This window comes from Vipera berus, assembly GCF_964194415.1.
Source record: "Vipera berus genome assembly, chromosome: 2".
NCBI classification, from domain to species: Eukaryota; Metazoa; Chordata; class Lepidosauria; order Squamata; family Viperidae; genus Vipera; species Vipera berus.
Window position 1 is genome coordinate 114,923,389 of NC_138203.1, and position 24,302 is coordinate 114,947,690.

Sequence of the window (24,302 nt, forward strand, 5' to 3'; positions counted from 1 at the left end):
TAGAAGATCTCCAAAGTCCCTTCCAGCCCTAGGATTCTATAATTTACACACTGTGTGTTTCTGTCAGAACCCATTTGTTGGGAGGGGGTGATTTCTTCATTCTCTGTTCCTGCGGGTTCTGACATACTCCTGGGGGGGAGAGGGGAAGCTATAGGTGCTACAATGTATCCTCTCCACTTTCCTCTATCAGCTTGCTATGGACACTACAATGTATCCTCTCCACTTTCCTCTATCTACTTGCATGGCAGAAGAAAAAAAGCTAGAATTAGACTGAAAATGTTACAAGAAGCGAAAGAAAATGGAGGAGTTGGACTGCTGGATTAGACGCTATACTACCAAGCAACTATGTTAAAATGGCTAAAAGAGTGGATAATGCTTAGAGATAAAAGACTATTATACCTAGAGGGACATGACCTACAACTGGGATGGCATGCCTTTCTGTGGTATAAGAAGAATAAAATACATAGATAATTTCAAAACCACTTTATAAGAAATTACTTCTTTTAGAATGGGAAAAAATAAAAGCAAAAATCTATATTAAAATACTTGGATGGCTTTCAACAATGGAAGCATTTGCTTACCCAAACTTAATCAATTATGAGAAAGTTGTGACCTATAAAGATATTTTAGACAATGAAGGGAAACTGAAAGACAGACAAGGTTTACAAGAACAAGGTATTGAACTATCATGGTGGCTGTCCTGTCCCATGCAGAGAAGGTTGCTGGACTCCACATGAAACAGGCAGATAAACTCAACAGATGAGCTGTACAAATTACTTTTATTCAGGCATCCTCAAGACATTAACTCACAGTTATTGCAGAAGTTCCTCTGAAATGTAGATTGTAATCTGGACCCATCTCGTATGTAAAAGAATAATGGATTTCCCCATTCTATGTAAATGTTACATGCTGCTACAGAGCTCCTAGCCTAGCCTCGGGCTAGGATTCATGCAGAGAGATAATAAAACCATGGCACATAACAGGATGTCCAGTAATAAAGACACAAGAGCCTCCCAGTGGCCAATTAGAACACAGATATAACCATGGAACAACTAAACTACATTTCCCAGAAGTCCATCTCTTAATGAGATGGCTTTTTAACCCTTAAAATGTTACTTGCTCTAACACAGTTCTTAATTCCTAAGCTAGCTGTATAATGGACCAAATGACTATATACTGGTCCAGCACAGTGGCCATACTTGCAAACTCAAATGAGATATGAAAAAGATGCTAAAACAACAGGATTTTATAAAGAACAGACAGAATTTGGCCAGTTACTACTAAAAGCAGGTGAAAAATTGATTAAGAAACTCTATACATATTTGTTAAACTTAAAGATGGAAGAGGAACAAGTAAAAGAAGCAATGATAACATGGGCAAACAACTTTGGACATAATATAGAATTAGAAAACTGGGAAAGATTATGGGAAAGAAATGCTAAATTAACGAAAGTGGTGGCTTACATAGAAAACTTATACAAAATGTTTTACAGATGGCATATGACACCAGTGAGGTTAGCAAAAATGTTAAAAAATACATCAAATACGTGTTGGAAATGTAAACCAAGACCAGGTAATTATTATCATATCTGGTGCACATGCCCTAAAATTAAAAGATTTTGGTCAAAAATATACATAAGGTTGGAAAAAATGACTAAAAACATATAGATTTCAAGCCAGAACTGTTTCTGTTAGGCATAATAGGAGGAAACTATGAGAAAGATTGTATATACTTAATTTTACATATATTAAATGCAGCAAGTATTGTATTTGCCCAGTACTGGAAAAATGAAAACTTACCAACAGAAGAGGAACTAATTAAGAAAATATTAGACTATGCAGAAATGGACAGATTGACATTAAAAATAAAAGAGAAAGAAGACAGTGTACTTTAGAACATGAGACAATTTTAACCAAAGGCTAGAAAAGCGAGTTAGAGAGAAAGGAACATGATATGTACTATGTAACATTGAATATGTATTCGTAAGAAAAAGATTATTGAGTGATTAACATATTATGATAATATAGAAATTAACTCTTACTTATTGTTTTTTAAATACATGAACCCAGACAATATGCTGTTTGCTAAATATTAAGAAGGCTATTTAAAAAAAACCCTAACCCTAACCCTACAAAAATTAATGAAATATATACAAACACAACAACAAACTCAGAGAGAACCTAGGAAATATCCCATGGATGAAAATCCTAAAGGGGAAAACAACACAAGAAATGTGGGAAACCTTGAAAAATGTGAACATAAAAGCCCATACCAGCACAATACCATTGAAAAAATAAAACAAGAATTTCAAGAAGAAACCAACATGGCTACACAAAGATCTCTTAGACAAACTGAAAGATGAAAAGGACAAATACAAAAAATGGAAAGAGGGACACATAACTAAGGCCGATTATCAGCAGACAGCCAGAACATGCAAACATGAAGTCAGGAAAGCAAAGGCTCAGAATGAACAAAGACTTGCAACAGAAATCAAGGATAATAAAAAAAAGTTTCTTCCAAAATATTAACAACAAGAAAAAAGTCAAGGAAACTGTAGGTCCACTAAAAAGAGAAAATGGCAAGGAAATAACAGGCAACAGGGAGAAAGCAGAGCTTCTTAACTCATTCTTTGCATCAGTCTTCACACAAAAAGAAACTATAGCCCATACAAAAAAACCACTAACTAAGGAACACAAACTAAGGATCCAAAAAAAGCTAGACAAACTTTAGCAATGGGTCCTATTGAATATAATCTAACCATCTCCTCCAAACTGAAATATATGTTTCTTGTGAATGATCCTTCAAATAAGCAGAAATCTTAGACATTTCTGCAAGATTTGATACTTTAAACACCCATTCTTCTATAGTAGGCAAACTATCCTTCTTCCAGTATTGTCCCACCAGTAACCGTGCTGCTGTTATCAAATTCAACATTAAATTGGTTTCTTTAATATCACAATCTACAACAATGCCCAATAAAAACAATTGCGGAGAAAACTTTATCTTTCTCTTAAAAATCTTTTGAATGTTCCACCAAATTTTAACCCAAAAAGCTTTTATATTTCTGCAAGTCCACCACATATGAAAATAGGTGGCTTCTAAACTACCACATCTCCAGCATTTAGACTGTAAGTTAGGATACATATTAGACAACTTTTTGGGATCCAGATGCCATCTATAAAACATTTTATAAAAATTTTCTCTTAAATTTTGAGCCTGAGTAAATTTAACATTTCTAACCCAAATTACCTCCCAAGTATCCAACAGAATTGGTTCCTGGATATTTTGTGCCCACTTTATCATACAATCTTTAACTAATTCCGTTTCCGAATCCAATTCAATTAAAACATTATATATCCTCTTTATATGTGTACAATTTAAATCTCTAATTTGTTTTACTAAATTTTCATCTGTAATTGTGATGCCAACCTTCTGATCCAACTTCCACCTAGCTTTCAATTGGGTATATTGAAACCAAGACTGCACAATATTTTCTTGTCTTAACTCATCTAATGATTTAAGTTGCCAATCATTCCCTTCCAATCTAAGTAATTCCTTATAGGAAAACATATCCAAACTCACTCCCATAGATACACCTTCTATCGCGTGTCCAGGAATTCCCCAAATCGGTATTTTATAATTTAACTTATAATAATACTTTTTCCAGACACGCAACAAGGCACTTCTAAGAATATGAGATTTAAAAGCCCTATCCACCTTTTTATCATAAAGCAAATATGCATGCCATCCATATACCAAATCCCAACCCTCAAGGTGAAGTATTCTCTTATTAGTTAAATTAAGCCAATCGCTAACCCATGTCAAGACCACCGCATCATAATACAGTTTCAGACTCGGTGCCTTGAGTCCCCCTCTTTCCCTAGCATCTTGTAAAATCTTGAATTTAACTCTTGGATTTTTCCCCGCCCAGATAAATTTATTAATACCCTTCTGCCATTCATCAAGGTTGGCATCCTTTTTCAATATAGGTATCATTTGAAACAAAAAGAGAAACTTTGCCAGAACATTCATTTTAACAACTGCGATTCTTCCCAGTAAAGATAATTGTAATTTTTTCCAATTATTTAAATCCCTTTGTATCTTCAACCATAATGTTTCATAGTTATTTTTATATAATTTTACATTTGAAGCTGCAATATACACTCCCAAATACTTAACCTTTTTTACTATTTCAAAACCTGTTAATTTAATTAACATTTCCCTTTCACTCTTAGATAATAGATATTCTTAGATATTAGATATTCTTAGATAATATCTTAGTCTTATTACTATTCACCTTAAACCCAGAAACCTTACCATACTGAGTTATAATTTCCATCAAATCTATAACCGATTGTATCGGTTGAGATACTGTCACAACCAAGTCATCAGCAAAAGCTCTCAATCTATAATCATTCTGTTTTATTTTAATTCCCTTTATCATAGAGGACTCTCGAATTTTAATTAATAAAATCTCTAACATTAAAACAAACAATAATGGTGATAGGGGGCATCCCTGTCTTGTACCTTTTTCAATTTTAAATGTCTCTGTTAGCCCCCCATTAATTATAATTTGTGCAGTTTGTTGTTGATATATAGCTTTAATAGAATGTAGGAATCCTTCTCCAAAATTCATTTCCTCAACAACTCTCAATAAGAATTGCCAATTCAATTGATCAAAAGCTTTCTCTGCATCCAAAAATATCAATGCTGCAGGGACTTGGTTGTTCTTATCCAAATATTCAAGCAAATTTACAATTTGTCTTACATTATATTTCATATACCTTCCAGATATAAATCCCGATTGATCACTATGAATCATTTGTTTTAAAACTTGCATTAATCTATTAGTCAATACTTTAGCAAAAATCTTATAATCTGTGTTCAAAAGCGATATAGGTCTATAATTTTTAGGTTGAGTAAGGTCTTGATCCTCCTTTGGAATCAATGATACAAAAGCTGTCCTCCAAGATGGAGTAACTGCTCCTCCAGTCTGAATTTCATTAAACAAGATCTTTAAAGGTTCGGGGTAGAGCTCTCCCGGGCCGCCAGAGTTGAAACTCTGGTGGCTGAAGGATTGAGCCCCCCCAAAGCCTGAGTTTGCTCCAGACCTCGGGACCCCTCTGCTCCAGGGCTTTGGAGCAGAGCAGGGCGTAGCAACCATCCCTGCCAGCGAGAGTGAACTTCAGATTACTTGGATGCAGGCAGAGTGGTACAGGAGAATCATGTGAAAGCAAGTATATGATCTTTAACTTGGTGGACTTTGTGGAGTTTGTTAAAAGTGAATGTGCGCAACAGGCTCAAGTGGGTGAAAATGGCTGCCAAATCTTCTAAAGTTCCTAGAAGAGCGGGGGCTTCCCCGGTGCAGCAATCTTCGTTACAAGCTTTAATGCCCCCCCTGCACCTGCACCAGCTTTAACAGTGAAAGATCTGCAGGATGTTTTGCAAGAGGCTTTGAAAAAGCAATCTCAACAATTAGCTGAACTTATGGAGGAGAAGCTTACAGAAATGAGGGCAGACATTTTACTTGCATTTCAAGGCATGGCTCTTTGTATAGAGCGTCTGGACGAGAGAGTGGAAGATCTCAGCCAAAATAATATCAGATTAGATGCAAAAATGACGGAGACTGAAAATGTGGTGGATAAGATTGACGACGATTTGACCTTGGTACAGTATAGGAAGATGGAGTTCGCTGTGAGAATTAGAGGTTTAAAAGAGGATTCTAAGGAAAATTTGAAAAAAAATAGTTTCAGAGGCTTTGGAAGGTGTTTTGGAGCGCTCAGCAGAAGAAATTATGGAGGACATAGATAAAATATTTCGCGTTAATTCGTGGATTGCAAGACAAAGGAAACTACCCAGAGATGTGGTGGTTTACTTCACAAAGAGAGCAATTAGAAATGAGGTTATTCAAGCTTTTTACAATATTAAATTTGCAATTACAGAACAAGAAGTTTTAATTTTAAAAGAGATTCCTCCAAGAATTCTAAGGAGAAGGAAGGAGTTCGCTTTTCTGGCAGAAGAATTAAGAAGACGTGATATTCAGTTCAGATGGGAGATTCCAGTGGGTATGGTGGTGATGTATGCAGGCACGAGACATCGTCTTCTCACTGTTTTACAGGCACGTGATTTTTATGCTAATGTTCTAAAAGCTGTCCCTATACCACTTTTGGAATCTAATAAGAAGAATGGTGAAGGAGTGCATAAACCACAAAGTGAGAGTATACAAGGTGCGGAAGGAGTTATGCAGCTGAAAGATGGAGAATTTCAGAAAGATACAAGAGTGGATCAAATTCCAGTATCGGAGGAGGCTAGAGACCAAAGAATGACACGTGCTGCTGCTAGGCGAATGAGACAAGAGCAAGATCATCAGAGAGTTGTGATGGCACCTTCAAAACTTACTTACAGTGAAGCAGTGGGAGGAGCGCGACCCAAGAGAGTGGAGGTGATTTTGGAAGAGGCACTCCAAAAGCTTCAGGTCGCGAAAGATGGCGACAAAACCTCTAACCGGGAATGTTAATGGTTTGAATTCACCACATAAGAAGAAGAAAGTATTTCAATATTTAAAGCAATTTAAAAACGATGTTATTTGTTTACAAGAAACACATATTAGAGCGTCGGATCAAAAGTACTTGGCTAACTTGAGGTTGGGTACATGGTTTATTGCTTCAGCGACTGATAAGAAAAATGGAGTGGTTATTTACATTAGGAATACTTTGACAGCATCTTTAATTGAAGCAGATAAACAAGGAAGATATGTTATGATTGAATTGTTAATAGAAGGCAAGAAAACGCTTTTGGTTGGATTATACGCTCCTAATCAACAACAAGGAGATTTTTACAGTTTATTACACAACAAGATTATTCAGTGGGATTATAAATCTTGTATTTTTATGGGAGACTGGAATGGCGTTTTTGATGTACAAGTGGATAAGGTTTTTTTTTTAAAGTACCCCAAGTCATGCTAAACTGCCTAAATCTTTTTTTGAGATGAAGGATGACTTGGAATTGTGAGACATTTGGAGAGAAAGGAATCTGCAAGAAAAGGATTATACTTTTTTTCTGACAGGCATCAATCTTTTTCGAGGATTGATTTTGTATTAATTACTAATGATTTTTTTTCTAGGATCAAGAAGGTCAAGATTTGTCCAAGAACTATATCTGATCATAGTCCAGTATGGTTAGAGATAGAAAAAGATAATAGGGATAGACGGTCTTGGCGCTTAAATGAATATTTGTTTAGATAGCAGGAAAATGTGGAAGAGTGTAAAAAACAGATGAAGGAATTTTTTTAAATTAATATGCATAAAGGTACTTCTATTGAGATGGTTTGGGATGCAAGTAAAGCTTATATGAGAGGTGTATTAATATATTTGAACAATAAATATAGACGTAAATTGGAATTTAGGAGGAAAGAATTAGAGGATGAAATTAAGGAAAAAGAAAAGGCTTTAATTTTGAATCCATCTGACAGGAAGATCAAAGAAGTAATTACTTTACTTAGGGGTCAATTTGACAAGTTAATGGCAGATCAAGTAGCAATTAATCTGCGGTATGCTAGACATAATACTTTTTGTAATGCTAATAAACCAGGTAGATGGTTAGCTTACTTGTTAAGAAAGAAGCAAAGGGCTGCTAATATAGATAGAATGGAACATAAAGGGAAAATAGTGTATCAGCAGAGTCTTATTAAAAAGACTTTTGTTGATTTTTATTCTAAGTTGTATGCTAGAGATAAGATTAGAGACGCAGATATAGATGATTATTTGATAAGAGCTAATGTTCCTGTGCTCACGCAAGAACAAAAGGAAGGGATGAATCAGTTGATAACTGATGAAGAAATTTTTTTAGCAATCAAACAATTGAAAGTGGGTAAAGCACCGGGTACTGATGGATTGACTGCTGTGTATTATAAAAATTTGCAGTTGGAAATGGTGAAGCCTTTAAGGGAATTGCTTCAGACAATTCAAATGGGGGGAGGGGTATCTCCATCTTGGAAGACTGCTTTTATTTCTTTGATCCCGAAGGAAGACCAGGATGTCACCCAAGCCAAAAATTATAGGCCAATATCACTTTTGAATATTGACTACAAGATATTTGCAAAAGTTTTAGCTAACAGATTAATGAGGGTAATACAACAAGTAATTCATGGTGACCAAACTGGATTTATAAGTGGTAGACAAATGAAGAACAATGTGAGACATATTGTAGATTTATTGGAATTTTTGAAAAGAAACAATCAGATCCCTGCAGGGCTGATCTTTTTGGATGCTGAAAAAGCCTTTGAGCAACTGGATTGGCAATTTTTGATGAAAGTATTAGAGAAAATGGAATTTGGGGATAAATTTCTACAACCAATTAGGGCAATATATCAAAAGCAAACAGCCCGTATAATAGCTAACAATAGCTTGACTGAATTATGTAATATTGAAAAAGGTACAAGGCAGGGGTGCCTGTTGTCACCTCTATTATTTGTTTTAACATTGAAAATATTACTGATTAAAATACGTGATTCGGATAAAATTAAGGGAATCCAAATAAGAGATCAGGATTACAGATTGAGGGTGTTTGCAGATGAACTGGTTGTTACAGTAACTCAGCCTGATTATTCAGTTGTAGAATTGATGGAGATAATAACGCAATATGGGAAAGTTTCTGGTTTTAAGATCAATATACAAAAAACTAAAATATTGTCTAAAAATATGACAGTATCATAAAAGGCTATTTTAGAAGAGCTAACGGGATTTGAAATAGTTAAAAGGGTTAAATACTTGGGGATATATTTGTCAGCCTCAAATGTGAAGTTATATAAAAATAATTATGAAAAGTTATGGGGAAAAGTACAAAAAGAATTAGATAGTTGGAAAAAATTACAATTATCTTTACTGGGAAGAATTGCAGCAGTGAAAATGAATGTTTTGCCAAAATTTTTATTTTTATTTCAAATGATACCTATACTTAAAAAGGATTTAAACTTGGAGGAATGGCAAAAAGGAGTTAATAAATTTGTCTGGGCAGGGGAAAAGCCACGAGTTAAATTTAAGATAATGCAAGATACACGTGAAAGAGGTGGTCTTAAAATGCCTAATTTCAAATTATATTATGAGGCTGCTGCTTTGTCAGCGATAAGTGACTGGTTTAATTTAACACAAGGGAGATTATTAAATCTTGAGGGTCATGATTTGTTATTTGGATGGCATGCATATTTATTGTATGATAAGAAGGTGTTTAAGATACATATTTTAAGGTATGCTCTGTTGCGAGCTTGGAAAAAGTATAGACATAAGTTAAATTGTAAGATACCTGTTTGGGCAATACCTAAGCACACGATAGAAAATATAAATGTTGGATTTAAACATGATGTGACTACATATAAGGAAATTTTAAGTTTTGAGAGGAATGTATGGCAATTAAAGTCATATAACATTTTAAAAGAAGGAAAGATTGTACAAACTTGGTTTCAGTATGGGCAATTACAGGCTAGATGGAAAGAGGACCAGAAATTTGGTTTTTCAATGAGTGATGAAAATTTGGTAAAGCAAATTAGAGATCAAGGTCAAGCACATATAAAAAGGATATATATTGCATTGATAGAAATTGATTCAGAGACGGAACTTGTTAAAGATTGTATGATAAAGTGGGCTCAGAATTTTCAAGAAGTTATTACAATGGATACTTGGGAAAAGATCTGGGTTAGAAATGTAAAATTTACACAGGCCCAAAATTTAAGAGAGAACTTTTATAAAATGTTTTATAGGTGGCATTTAGATCCTAAAAAATTAGCAAGTATGTATAAAATTAGCAAGTTTTCTCCGCAACTGTTTTTATTGGGTATTATCATAGATACTACTGTTGTGGACATTAAGTTGATGTTGAATTTAATTACGGCAGCGAGACTTTTAGTAGCGCAATATTGGAAGAAGGAAGAACTGCCGACTATAGAAGAATGGACTTTAAAAGTTTCTAACTTGGCGGAAATGGCAAAGATCTCAGCGTATTTGAAAGACCAATCGCAACAGAGATACATTGTAGAGTGGAGGAGATGGATTGATTACATCCAGAATAAATATGGGACTAAAAAGTTTCACTTAGCATTTGAATAAGTAGCGGATATATATATAACTAGCTTGTCGTTATTTTATTAGAGTTAATGTGTGATAGAATTTAATATTTTATTGTTGTTTGTATATTTTAGACTATGTTTGTTTGTATTTTTATACCCTGTATTTTGCTCTGGGAAGCCGGGGAGGGGGGAGGGGAGGGGAGGGGGAGGGGGGTTGTATTCAAAAATGTATTGTAAAACTTTTCAATAAAAAAAGATCTTTAAAGGTTCAATCATTTCAACCAACAACATTTTATAATAAATTGCTGTTAATCCATCTGTTCCCGGGGCCTTGCCCACTTTCAACTGTTTAATAGCTAAAGAGATTTCCTCTGATGTTATTAAGTGATTCATCTCAAGTTGTTGTTCTTTTGAAAGTCTTGGAAAATGAGCTTCCTGTAAATACGTATCTATATCTAAAGCTTGTATGTTTTCTCTAGAATATAATTTCGAATAGAAATCTAAAAAACTCCTCTTAATCAGCTTTTGTTGATAGACTTCTTTTCCTTTATATTCTATTTTATCTATAGTACATAATTTCTGTTTCTTCCTTAATTGGTAAGCCAACCACCTACCAGGCTTATTAGCGTTACAAAAAGTATTATGTCTAGCATAACGCAAATTAGTTGCTACTTGGTCAGCCAATAGCATACTAAATTGTTCTTTCAATAAATATATCAAAATCCTTAAATTATTATCCAATGGATTCAAAATAAAGTCTTTCTCCTTAGATTTAATCTCTTCCTCAAGATCTACCGTATTTTCTGGCGTATAAGACGACTGGGCGTATAAGATGACCTCCTACATTTCCTGTTAAATTATAGGGTTTGGGCTATACTCGCCGTATAAGACTACCCCTCTTCCAACGCACACCAAATAAAAATTAATAAACATCAGATTTGATTTTAATATGGTAATTTTAATTCAAATGCTTATGACATGCAGGTGCTTAGTAGGAAAACTGTCACTTATAAACATAAGGCTGTTTGTCATCAAACATGTAAACATAAAACAGTGCAAGTGGATTAAACTATAATAACAATAACAAAATAATAATAATAATAATAATAATAATAATAATAATAATAATAATAATAATAATAATAATAATAATAATAATAATAATAATAATAAGAAGAAGAAGAAGAAGAAGAAGAAGAAGAAGAAGAAGAAGAAGAAGAAGAAGAAGAAGAAGAAGAAGTTGGAGGGGACCTTGGAGGTCATCTAGTCCAATCCCCTGCTAAGGCAGGAAACCCTATACCATTTCAGACAAATGGCTGTCCAGTCTCTTCTTAAAAACTTCCAGTGTTGGAGTATTCACTACTTCTGGAGGCAGGTTGTTCCACTGGTTAATTGTTCTAACTGTCAGGAAGTTTCTCCTTAGTTCTAGGTTGCTTCTCTCCTTGACTAGTTTCCATCCATTGCTTCTTGTCCTGCTTTCAGGTGCTTTGGAGAATAGCTTGGCTCCCTCTGCTTTGTGGCAGCCCCTGAGATATTGGGTCACTGCTATCATGTCACCCCTCACCCTTCTCTTCGTTAAACTACACATACCCAATTCCAGCAACCGTTCCCTATTTTCCTAATTCACTTTTTCACTTTTCCTAATTCACTCTAATGCTTTCCCTGTGCAGAGCCTTACGTAAAACCAGCTGCCTGCAATTAGTGCAGGTTTGCATCCCACCAGGCTCAAGGTTGACTCAGCTTTCCATCCTTCCAAGGTAGGTAAAATGAGGACCCAGATTGTTGGGGGCAATAAGCTGAGTTTGTAATAATGCTGCTTGGGGGGGGGTGAAAGCCCTAATAAACAGGCATATACACAGAATGAAGGCTATTGCTAAGCACATTGATTTGTGCTTTAAATTGTAAGCCACCCTGAGTCTTCGGAGAAGGGCAGGATATAAATGGGATTTTTTAAAAAAAAGACCAAATGGGAGATCCGCTCCAGGTTTTCCAGCCAGCCCGCCCAGTTCCTGAGTCAAATGTGTCCTTAGAGCTAAGCCGCTGCTCTGGCTGCTGCCTTCCCCACCTGCCTTTCAAGTTGGGATATACTACAGCTGCTCTTCAACTTTAGAAGGAAAGACGCCCAGACCCCAGTCTGTAAAAAATCACAGACTGCAGCTTCTTCTCCAATCGGTCCCACTTTCCCTGCGCAGACTAAATGGGAGATCCGCTCCAGGTGTTCCAGCCAGCCCTGTCCCTAAATTTTCAGCACCTGGCGTATAAGACCACCCCTGACTTTTGAGAAGATTTTCATGGGTTAAAAAGTAGTCTTATACGCCGGAAACTACGGTATACGTTTTTGCATTTGCTTACGCCTATAAACATTGTTCATATAAATCAAGACTCCTCTCATATAAGCTTTACTGGTGTCCCAAACCATTCCCATCGATGTACCTTTATGCATATTTATAACAAAAAATTCTTTCACATGTTCTCTACATTTCTGCAAGAACACCTCATTTGTAAATAAATTTTCATTCAGTCTCCAGGATCTTCTACTGCCATCTTCAGCAAAAAAAACTCCAACCAAACAGGACTATAATCCGACAATGTCCTAGGAAAAATCTTAACGCTCTTAACCCTAAAGAAAAGATCAGTAGTAATTAAAATAAAGTCAATCCTAGAGAAAGATTTATGTCTATCCGAAAAAAAGTAAAATCTCTGTCTTTCATATTCCTTTCCCGCCATACATCTCTTAATTCCAGATCCTCCTTCAAATCAAACAAAGCTTTAGGCAATTTTGAATTAGAAAAGTTTTTGAAGGAACCCTTCTTGTCTTGAGATGGGTCCAAACCTCCATTCCAGTCCCCCATCATAATAACAGATTTGTAATCCAATTCAATTAGTCTCTGATGTAAAAATTTTAAAAACTTTTGCTGTTGTTGATTTGGAGCATACAATCCAATAAGAAGAACTTTCTTTCCTTGTAGCATTAATTCAATACTAACATATCTCCCTTGTTTGTCCGATTCAATTAATCTAGCCGAAAAATCTTTTCTTAAATAAATGACCACACCAGTCTTCTTGTCCAGAGCAAAAGATGAAAAATGTGTTCCCAATCGGGAATTAGCCAGATACTTTTGGTCTTTTAATGCAATATGTGTCTCTTGTAAACAAACAATGTCATTTTTATGTTGTTTCAAATAATAAAATACTTTGTTTCTTTTCTGTGGTAAATTTAAGCCATTAACATTCCATGTCAGGAACTTCACCATCTCTGGTGACCATGAGCCTTTGGAACATAGCCTGAAGATCACCTGTTGCTCTCTTCGGGCGTGCTCCTCCCACAGGCTTTGAAACAGCCGCATCTTGCGTAGTTAGACCAGATACAAGCTTCTGTTTTTGCTCTTTTTCCATACGCTTGTATGCAGCCCTAGTCATCCTCTGTTCTTTCGAGTCCTCCTTTAACGCCAAACTCTGCTCCATAATCTCAGCCTGCCGCATCTCCTCAAGAGGCAATGACATTGCCCCTTCACTCAATTGTTTATCTTTTTGTCTTACTTCTGTTCTTTTAACTCGAGGAGACGGTGGTGAGCCTGCTTTAAGGACCTTAGTATAAAAATCTTTTGCTTTTAGAATTGTATTCAACCTGTACCTCATCCCTGCATAATTCACCACAATTCCATTGGGTATTTCCCATCTAAACTGAATTTGTCGCTTCTTAAGCTCATCGGACAGAAAAGCGAAATCTTTCCTTTTTCTAAGAATTTTTGGAGGTATCTCCTTTAAAATTATAATATCTTGGCCTGCAATTTGAAATCTTTCCCAATAAAAAGCCTGGATAATAGAATTATTTTTTTTTTAATTCCATTTATATCCCGCCCTTCTCCGAAGACTCAGGGCGGCTTACAAGCTTAGCAGTAGCCTTCATTCTATGTATATGCCTGCTTATTAGGGCTTTCACACACACCCCAAGCGGCATTATTACAAAGTCAGCTTAATTGCCCCCAACAATCTGGGTCCTCATTTTACCTACCTCGGAAGGATGGAAGGCTGAGTCAACCTTGAGCCTGGTGGGACTCGAACCTGGAAAAGTAAATCACTACATTTCTAGGTAAATTTTTCTGTCTAGCAATCCAGGAATTAACCCTAAATGTCTTATCCATTTCTTTAAGCCTGGTGGGACTCGAACCTGGAAAAGTAAATCACTACATTTCTAGGTAAATTTTTCTGTCTAGCAATCCAGGAATTAACCCTAAATGTCTTATCCATTTCTTTAAGTAATTCTTCAGGTTCACATTTCAAGACAGGAGCCACTGCTTGTACCACTTCCCATTCCAAGTCTACTTTAGGATTCTCTTTAAGGCCTCTGATGTGCAATGCAAACTCCATGTCTCTATATTGTGAGATGATGACTTCATCTTCTGTTCTATCAATTTTAACCTCTGCTCTGTCTATTTTCTGTTCAGCACTGATGATTTTATTTTCCAGATTCTCCACATACTCCATAACTGAATCCACACGAACATCCAGGCGTTCAATATGTGCAGCCAAGCCCTGAAGTGCAAGCACTATATCCTCCCTCATCTGTTTGTTTTGATTAACAAATTCTTCCTTTGTTTCCTTTATTTCTTGCTGTAATACTTGTGTCAATACTTGTGTTGACTGCATCACAACTTGCTGTATGTCTGCCAATGTAAATGCAGGTGGTGGTGGGGAAGGTGATTGTACTGTAGGTTTCATTGTAGTTTTCCCTGCAGCTTGTGGTAAAGGTAAAGAAATAACACTTTTAGAGATTGTAGGGCCTCCCTTAGGTTTCGATTTCCTTTTTCTCCCAGCAGAATCAAAGTTCAAAAGAGAAAAAAAAGAAAGGAGAAGGGAGAAAAAATAAAAGTTTTTCTCCCAAAGTTCCTTATCCTTCAATAAAAAAAGGACAAGCTTTCAAATACACAAAATCCAGTACTGGGTAGAATCAGTTGCAAATTGTATCTCTTGCTATGTTGCAAAATATAACAATTTTCCAAAACAGTCAATTCACACAAGAAAGCAACATTCCAGCACCATTTTTACTCCATTTCCATCAGCTTAAAACTTGAAGAAGATAATGAGTCTGAGTTAAAGTTAAAATCCAACTTGAAAATTCAAATCCTCCTGCTTCGCTCTGCCTGCTTCTCAAAGAAAAAAAAATACTCACAGTCCCATCTAAGCAGCAGATGTAGTTGTCGTGTCTAGTTCCACTCCTTTATGGAGTGAAAGCGTCCTGGGAGCGGAGAAAGCCTGGGCTCCGAGGGAACTCACTCCGTTAGCCCCCAAACTCGTTGGGGGAATCACAGAGGAGCTCTACCTCTACCCAAACAGGCTCACCTTTCCCTCTTCTCCTGAGGGAGAGACTTCGGCGCCATGGGACAGCTGATTTTAAGCTAAAAAGTTCCATTTAGCTTATGAGTAGATCTTAGAGGGATATTGTTATTAATTTTAGTGTTAGTACTTTGTATGTATCTATGTTAAAGGGGAGTTAAAGCACATTATGAATTTGGTTAATTTTATATTATGGATAATTTTTAGTTAGAATATGATTATTATATCTATAACCCTGTATTTAGCTCTGGGAAGTGGGGGGAAGGGGGTGGTTTGGGGTGGGTGGGTTTTGGGGATATGTATTGTAAAATCTTTTTTTGTAAAACTCTTTAATAAAAAACAAAAACAAAAAAACAATGGGTCCTATCCAACAAAATGAGCTTCAATGTGGAGAAAAGCAAAATTTTACATTTAGGCAAGAAAAATCAAAGGTACAAGTACAGATTGGACAAGACCTGGCTTAAAAACAGTAATTGTGAGAGGGACATTGGAGTCCTAGTGGACGATCACTTGACTATGAGCCAGCAGCAACCAAAACAGCTAATACAATCCTGGGTTGTATAAATAGAGGCATAGAATCAAGATCATGCAAAGTATTAGTACCAATTTATAAAACCCTAATAAGACCACACCTGGCATACTGCAGCCAATTTTGGTCAGTATTTCACAAAAAAGATGTTGAGAGTTTGGAAAAAAATCAGAGAAGAGCAACTAAGATGATCAAAGACCTGGAGACTAAAACATACAAAGAACAGCTGTGGGACTTGGGTTTGGCTAGTCTAAAGAAAAGAAGAAATAGGGGAGACAGAGGGGGTCACTTTGTTCACCAGAGCACCAGAGGGAAGGATGAGAAACAATGGCTGGAAACTTCCGGTGGCTGTGCGGCGCCGGAGACAGCCTTCCCGGGCTGCCCGCGGCTCAGCTGAGTAATTTTCACCCGAAACAGCGCCGATCAGCTGTTCGGGTGAATTTGAAGCCCCCTCCTTGGGAGAAGAGGAGGGGGTGAGGCCCCAGGTAGGGGTCGAGTTCTCCGGGGCCGCCTGAGCTTGTAGCTTGGGCGGCTGAAGGATTGAACTCCCCCGTAGCCTGGGTCGCTCCCAGAGGGTCAGCGTCTCTGCTCCGGATTTCTTGGAGCAGAGCCAGGCGTTTGCGACCACCCCTGCCTGAAGGAAGGACTATGGAATAAAAGGAGCAGGCAGAGCGGTATAAGAGGAAAAGGTGAAGAGGATTATTATATTTTACTCTCGAGCTTGATGGACTTTTTAAACTTAAAGTGAAAGTGCGTCACAAGTGAAAGTAAAAGATGGCGGCTAAACCTCCCCCAAAAACTCTTCGGAGTGGTGGAACTTCTCTGGTGCAACAATCATCATTGCAGGCGTTGCATCCTCCTGATGTATTGACACCGAAGCATTTACAAGATGCTCTTGAAAAACATGCCCAGGTAATTTTGGAATCAATGGGTGATAAATTTGTACAGATGGAGGAGAAATTGGAGAAATTGGAGGAGAGAATGGAAGAGAGGATGGAACAGAAGTTCAGTGTGATGAAGGTAGACATTTTGTCTTCAGTGCATAAAGTGGCTGAATGTGTGGAAGATCTGGATGAAAAAGTGGAAGATTTGACTCAAAAGAATGCCATATTAGAAGCAAAAGTATTGGAGAATGAAGATTTAAGAGACAAAATGGACAGAGAATTGAGTCTTGCTCAATATTACCAGATGCAGTTTGCTGTTAGAATCAGAGGCTTAAAAGAGAATATTAAGGAAGATTTAAAGCAGCTGATTTCTGAGGCTCTGGAAGTGGTATTGAATCAGCCAGCATCTGAAATAAAGGGAGGCATGGATAAAGTGTTTCGTGTGAATTCATGGATTGCTAGACAGAGAAAGCTGCCTAGAGATGTGGTGGTTTATTTTGCAAAGAGGGAAATTAGAGATGAAGTTATAGAAGCTGCCTATGATTCTAAAGTGGTGATTGCTGATCAAGAAGTTTTGGTTCTAAAAGAAATCCCTCCAAAGATTTTAAGGAGGAGGAAGGATTTTACATTTCTTGTGCAAGAGCTCAAGCAACGAGATATAAGGTTCAGATGGGAGATTCCAGTTGGGTTGATGGTGATGCATGAAGGTAAAAGGTACCGTCTGGTTACTGTGATGCAGGCGCGTGATTTTTACAATAACGTTTTAAAAGCAACCTCATTATCACTTCTGGAAGCTGCAAAGGGATCTGGAGAAGGAGAACATCAAAAGGCTGAAGATGGACAGACAGAGGAGAACGGTGCTGGAGGAGATCAAGCTACAACTTCTTTGGATGATCCTAGAGAGCAGAGGGTGACGCGTGCTGCTTTAAAACGATCAAAAAAAACCAAAAGAACAAGATCAGCAGAAGTCTATGGAACTTCCACAACGTACTTACAGCCAAGCAGTGGGAGGAGCACGGCCTAAAGAAGATAGTCCTATCAAAGCAGTGCTCCAAGAGCTTTGGGATGATATGCATGGCAACTAAATTTTTAACTTGGAACGTTAATGGACTAAATTCACCACAGAAGAGGAAGAAAGTTTTTCAATATTTAAAACAATTCAAGATAGATGTTATATGTTTGCAAGAAACGCATATTAGGGTTGTGGATCAAAAGTATTTATCGAACTCAAGGCTGGGTACGCAATTTGCTGCTTCTGCAATGAATAAGAAAAATGGAGTGGTTGTTTATGTTAAAAGTGCTTTAACAGCAGACTTAATTGAAGCAGATAAGCATGGAAGATACGTTATGATAGAGCTGCTGCTAGAAGGTAAAAAGACGCTTTTAGTTGGATTATATGCTCCTAATCAACAACAAGCTGACTTTTTTAGTTTACTTCATACAAAGCTTACCCAGTTGGATTATAAATCTTTTATTTTTATGGGGGATTGGAATGGTGTTTTGGATGTACAGATGGACAAGGCTGGAGCTTTTAAGCGCGTCCCAAGTCATGCTAGACTGCCTAAATCCTTTTTTGAAATGAAGGATAACTTGGAACTGCGAGATATTTGGCGCGAGAGACATTTGCAGGAAAAGGACTATACTTTTTTTTCTGATAGACATCAATCTTTTTCTAGGATTGATTTTATTTTGTTGACTAATGATTTTTTTTAAGGACTAAGAAGGTGAAGATTTGTGCAAGAACTATTTCTGATCACAGCCCAGTTTGGCTAGAGATTGATAAGGAGAATAGAGATAGGCGCTCGTGGCGCGTAAATGAGAATTTGTTTAGAAATCAGAGAAATGTGGAAGAATGCAAACAGCGGATGAAGGATTTTTTTGAAATTAATATGAATAAGGGCACCTCTATGGACATGGTTTGGGATGCTAGTAAGGCCTATATGAGAGGGGTGTTGATATATATGAATAATAAACATAGACGTGCTGTGGAAGCTAGGAGGAAAGAACTGGAGAATGAAATAAAGGAAAAAGAAAAGGCTTTGATTTTGAATTCAGAGGATGTGAAGATTAAGGAGGCTATTAAACTGTTAAGAGGACAATTTGATAAATTAATGGCTGACCAAGTGGCAACCAATTTGCGGTTTGCCAGGCATAATACCTTTTGCAACGCCAACAAACCAGGTAGATGGTTAGCTTATAGATTGAGGAAAAAGCAAAGGGCTTCTAATATAGACAAAATTGAGCATAAAGGAAGGGTTGTGTTTCAACAGGACCTTATTAAGGATGCTTTTGTGGATTTTTATTCTAAATTATATGCTAAGGAGAAGATTAATGAAAAAGACATTGATATATATTTGGAGAATGCTAGCATCCCGGTTCTTACGCAAGTACAAAAAGAGGGGATTAATCAATTAATTACAGAAGAAGAAATTTTTACAGCAATTAAGGAATTGAAGATGGATAAAGCACCAGGTACGGATGGTTTGTCTGCGGCTTATTATAAAAATTTACAATTAGAGATGATGAAACCGTTAAAGGAACTGTTCCAGACAATCCAGAGGGGGGGAAAGGTGCCACCGTCTTGGAGAACAGCTTTTATTTCCTTGATTCCGAAGGAAGACCAAGATGCTACTCAAGTTAAAAATTATAGACCGATATCGCTTTTAAATACAGATTACAAGAGATTTGCTAAGGTGTTGGCTAATAGACTGATGAGGGTTCTGCAACAGGTGATTCATGGGGACCAAACGGGGTTTATTAGTGGTAGGCAAATGAAAAATAATGTGAGGCATATAGTTGATGTGTTAGAGTTTTTGGAAAGGAACAACCAGATCCCTGCGGCGCTAATCTTTCTAGATGCTGAAAAAGCTTTTGATCAATTGAATTGGCAGTTTTTGATGAGAGTTTTAGACAAAATGGATTTTGGGGAAAATTTTTTACAACCGATTAGGGCATTATATCAAAAACAAGCTGCCCGAATTATAGTTAATAATAGTCTGACAGAAGCATGTAATATTGAGAAGGGCACAAGGCAAGGGTGTCCGTTATCGCCCTTGTTATTTGTATTAACATTAGAGATATTATTGGTTAAAATACGGAATTCGGAAAAAATTAAGGGTATACAAATTAGAGATCAGGATTATAGATTGAGAGCATTCGCAGATGATCTGGTTGTTACAGTGACCCAGCCAGAGAACTCTGTTGTGGACCTGATGGAGATAATAACACAATACGGGAAGGTTTCTGGATTTAAAGTTAATATACAGAAAACCAAAATTCTGGCTAAAAATATGACAGTTTCGCAAAAGGCTCTCTTAGAAGGATTAACTGGATTTGAGATTGTTAAAAGGGTAAAATATTTGGGGGTGCTTTTGTCACCCTCTAATACAAAGTTATATAAAAATAATTATGAAAAACTGTGGGGGAAAATTCAAAAAGAATTGGAGAGTTGGGAAAAATTGCAATTGTCCTTGTTGGGACGGATCGCAGCAGTGAAAATGAACGTCCTGCCTAAATTTCTATTTTTATTTCAAATGATACCGATTCTTAAGAAAGATTCTAATTTGGAGGAATGGCAGCGAGGTATCAATAAATTTGTTTGGGCAGGGAAAAGGCCACGAGTTAAACTTAAGATTATGCAGGATACTCGTGAGAGAGGTGGTCTTAAAATGCCCAATCTTAAACTATATTATGAAGCTGCTGCATTAGTAGGAATAAGTGATTGGATTAATTTGACACAAGAGAGATTATTAAATCTTGAGGGCCACGATTTGTTGTTTGGCTGGCATGCATATTTGTTGTATGACAAGAAGGTAGACAATGTGTTTAGAGTGCATATTCTAAGACAGGCATTGTTGAGAGTTTGGAAGAAGTATAGACATAAGCTAGATTGTAAAATACCACTGTGGGCAATTCCAAAACACGCAATAGAAAATATACATGCTGGTTTCAAACATGATGTGACTACGTATAAGGAGATTCTGAGCTTGGAAAGAAATGCCTGGAGTTTGAAATCATATAGCCTCTTGCGAGAAGAGAAGGTTGTTCAAAATTGGTTTCAATATACTCAGCTACGGGCCAGGTGGAAAGAAGACCAGAAAATTGGTTTTACAATGACTGATGAAAATTTGATAAAACAAATTAGAAATCAGGGTCCCGCACATATCAAACGGATATATCTTGCATTGATAGAATTTGACTCAGAAACAGAGCTTGTTAAAGATTGTATGATTAAATGGGCCCAAAATATTCAAGAAGTAGTTACAATGGATACATGGGAAAGGATTTGGGTGAGGAACGTAAAATTTAAACAAGCTCAAAATCTAAGAGAGAATTTTTACAAAATGTTTTATAGATGGCATCTAGATCCTAAAAAGCTTGCAAGTATGTATCCGAATTATCAGCCTAAATGTTGGAGGTGCGGTGACGAAGACGCAACATATTTTCACATATGGTGGACTTGTAAAAAGGTTAAGGCTTTTTGGATAAAAGTCTGGTGGAGCATGCAGAAGATTTTTAAACAGAGGATAAAGTTTTGTCCGCAACTTTTTTTGTTGGGAATAATTACAGATGCTACAGTTGTGGACACTAAGTTGATGTTGAATTTAATTACGGCAGCAAGACTCTTAATAGGTCAGTATTGGAAGAAGGAGGAACTGCCGACTATAGGAGAATGGACTTTAAAGGTTTCTGACCTGGCAGAGATGGCAAAGATATCGGCCTATTTGAAAGATCATTCGCAAGAACGTTATATTATGGAGTGGAGAAAATGGATTGAGTATATCCAGAACAAATATGGGACTAAAAAGTTTCATGTAGCATTTGAATAAGTCTTCCCTTCTTTTCTCTTTTTTTTTCCTCTTTTTTTATATATTTTATATTAATAGTGTTTGTAGTTATCCTATATGAGCTAGAGAGTGATAGATTTTAGAGTTTACGGTTGTTAGCATATGGTTGTTTATGATTCTTTTTTTTTGTTTTTTATACCTTGTATTTAGCTCTGGGAAGTCGGGGGGGGAGGGGGGGAGGGGTAAGGAGGGAGGGATAGGGGAGGGGTAGGGGGGTTTGTTAAAGATAAAATGTATGATAAAACTTTTCAATAAAAAAAAAAGACCACACCTGGCATACTGCAGCCAATTTTGGTCAGTATTTCACAAAAAAGATGTTGAGAGTTTGGAAAAAAATCAGAGAAGAGCAACTAAGATGATCAAAGAGCTGGAGACTAAAACATACAAAGAACAGCTGTGGGACTTGGGTTTGGCTAGTCTAAAGAAAAGAAGAAATAGGGGAGACAGAGGGGGTCACTTTGTTCACCAGAGCACCAGAGGGAAGGATGAGAAACAATGGCTGGAAACTTCCTGACAATTAACCAGGGGAACAGCTTGCCTCCAGAAATCTTGGGCACTCCATCATTTTTTAAGAAGAGACTAGATAATCACCTGTCTGAGATGGTATAGGTTCTCCTGCTTGAGCAGGGGACTGGACTAGAAGACCTCTAAGGTCTCTTCCAGCTATATTCTATTCTATAAAGTGGTATCAACACTTCACATGATCTTGATTCTATCCCTCTGTTAATGCAGTTTAGAACTGTGTTGGCTTTTATGGTAGCTACAGCACACTGCTGGCTCATATTTAAGTGATTGTCCACTAAGAATCCAAGATTCCTCTTACAGCTACTACTATTGAGCAAGATACCACCTACTGTACCTTTGCATTTGGTTTTTCTTGCCTACATGTAGAACCTTACTAATCTTAACCCTAACCCCTCTGCATACTTCCCTCCGTGTAGATGCAGTTCCATTGAGGAGTACATATTGAGTGCAGTTGGTCAGCTAGTTACAAATCCATCTGGTGGTGATGCTGTCTAACCCACATTTTTTCTATCTTATCAAGTAGTAGGTTGTGGTCTACTTTATCAAATGCCTTACTGAAGTCCCAGTAAATTATATCCACAGTATTCCTCTGGGCAACTATTTTTGCCACTTTGCCAAACAATGCAATAAGATTTGTCTGGCAAGATCTGTTTTTGACAAACCCATATTGGCTTTTGGTTATGACTTTGTTTGCCTCTAGGTGTTCGTTGATTCATTGCTTGTCTTTTCCAGAATCTTTCCAGGTATTGAGGTCAGGCTGATAAATCTGAGGCTTACTGTATCTAATATTTTTCCTTTTTTGAAGATGGGAACTACATCAGCTCTTTCCAGTCCTCTGGTAGTTCCCCAGTGCTCCAGGATCTTTGAAAGATACAGTTCAGTGGTTCTGAAATCATGTCTTCCAGTTCTTTCAGAACCTTGGGGTGTAATCCATCTGAGGTGATTTGAACTCATCTAGGGTGGACAGGTGCTCACCATTTTCTTCCCTATTTTAACTTGTATTCCCAATATGTTTTTTATGATACTGTTTTTGATAGGTTGGACTGTTTTTTCCCTTTGAGTAAAGACTGATGCAAAAAAAGAGTTAAGTAGTTATGCTTTCTTCCTGTTGCTTGTCACCTTTTTGCCAATTTTTCCCACTAATGGACCAATCATTTCCTTAACTTTGTTTTTTACATATTGAAAGCTTTTTTGTTATTTTTGACTTTTGTCACAAACCTTAGTTCATTTGGAGCCTTAACTCACTTCATTTTGCAGGCTCGGGCTATTTGCTGATATTCTGCCTTAATTATGTGCCCCTCTTTCCACTTTTTATACTTGTCCTTTTTGTCTTTCAATTTATTAGACATTTCTTTATGCAGTCATGCTGGTTTCTTTTTTTTTAATTGAAAAGTTTTACAATACATTTTTGAATACAAAAAAACCCTCCTCCCCCTCCCCTCTCCCCAACCCCTCCCTCCCCTCCCCTCCCCCCTCCCCGACTTCCCAGAGCTGAATACAGGGTATAAAAATACAAACAAACATAATCTAAAATATGCTAACAACAATAAAACATTAAATTCTATCGCACTTTAACTCGCCATCGTCAAAATATTAATAAAAACTACTAATTAGTTATACATCATATAGATCCACTACTTATTCAAATGCTAAATGAAACTTTTTAGTCCCATATTTATTCTGAATATAATCAATCCATCTCCTCCATTCCACAATGTATCTCTGTTGCGATTGGTCTTTCAAATACACTGAAATCGTTGCCATCTCCGCCAAGTTAGAAACTTTTAAAGTCCACTCTTCTATAATCGGCAGTTCTTCCTTCTTCCAATATTGCGCTACTAAAAGTCTCGCTGCCGTAATTAAATTCAACATCAACTTAATATCTATAACAGTAGTTTCTGTAATAATACCCAATAAAAACAATTGTGGAGAAAACTTTATCCTTTTCTTAAATATCTTTTGCATATTCCACCAAATTTTAATCCAAAAAGCTTTAACCTTTTTACAAGTCCACCATATATGAAAATACGTTGCATCCTCACAACCACACCTCCAACATTTGGGCTGGCAATTCGGATACATACTTGCTAATTTTTTAGGATCTAAATGCCAACTATAAA

At 36.8% G+C, this 24,302-nt stretch overlaps 1 protein-coding gene across 1 annotated transcript in view; it reads right to left on the minus strand.

The window, feature by feature from the left end:
• The window catches only part of CYP4F22 (cytochrome P450 family 4 subfamily F member 22), a gene marked incomplete at its 3' end in the record, with an annotated part of 145,548 nt that overhangs the window by 79,248 nt on the left and 41,998 nt on the right, over nucleotides 1-24,302 (minus strand). The window lies entirely within an intron of this gene.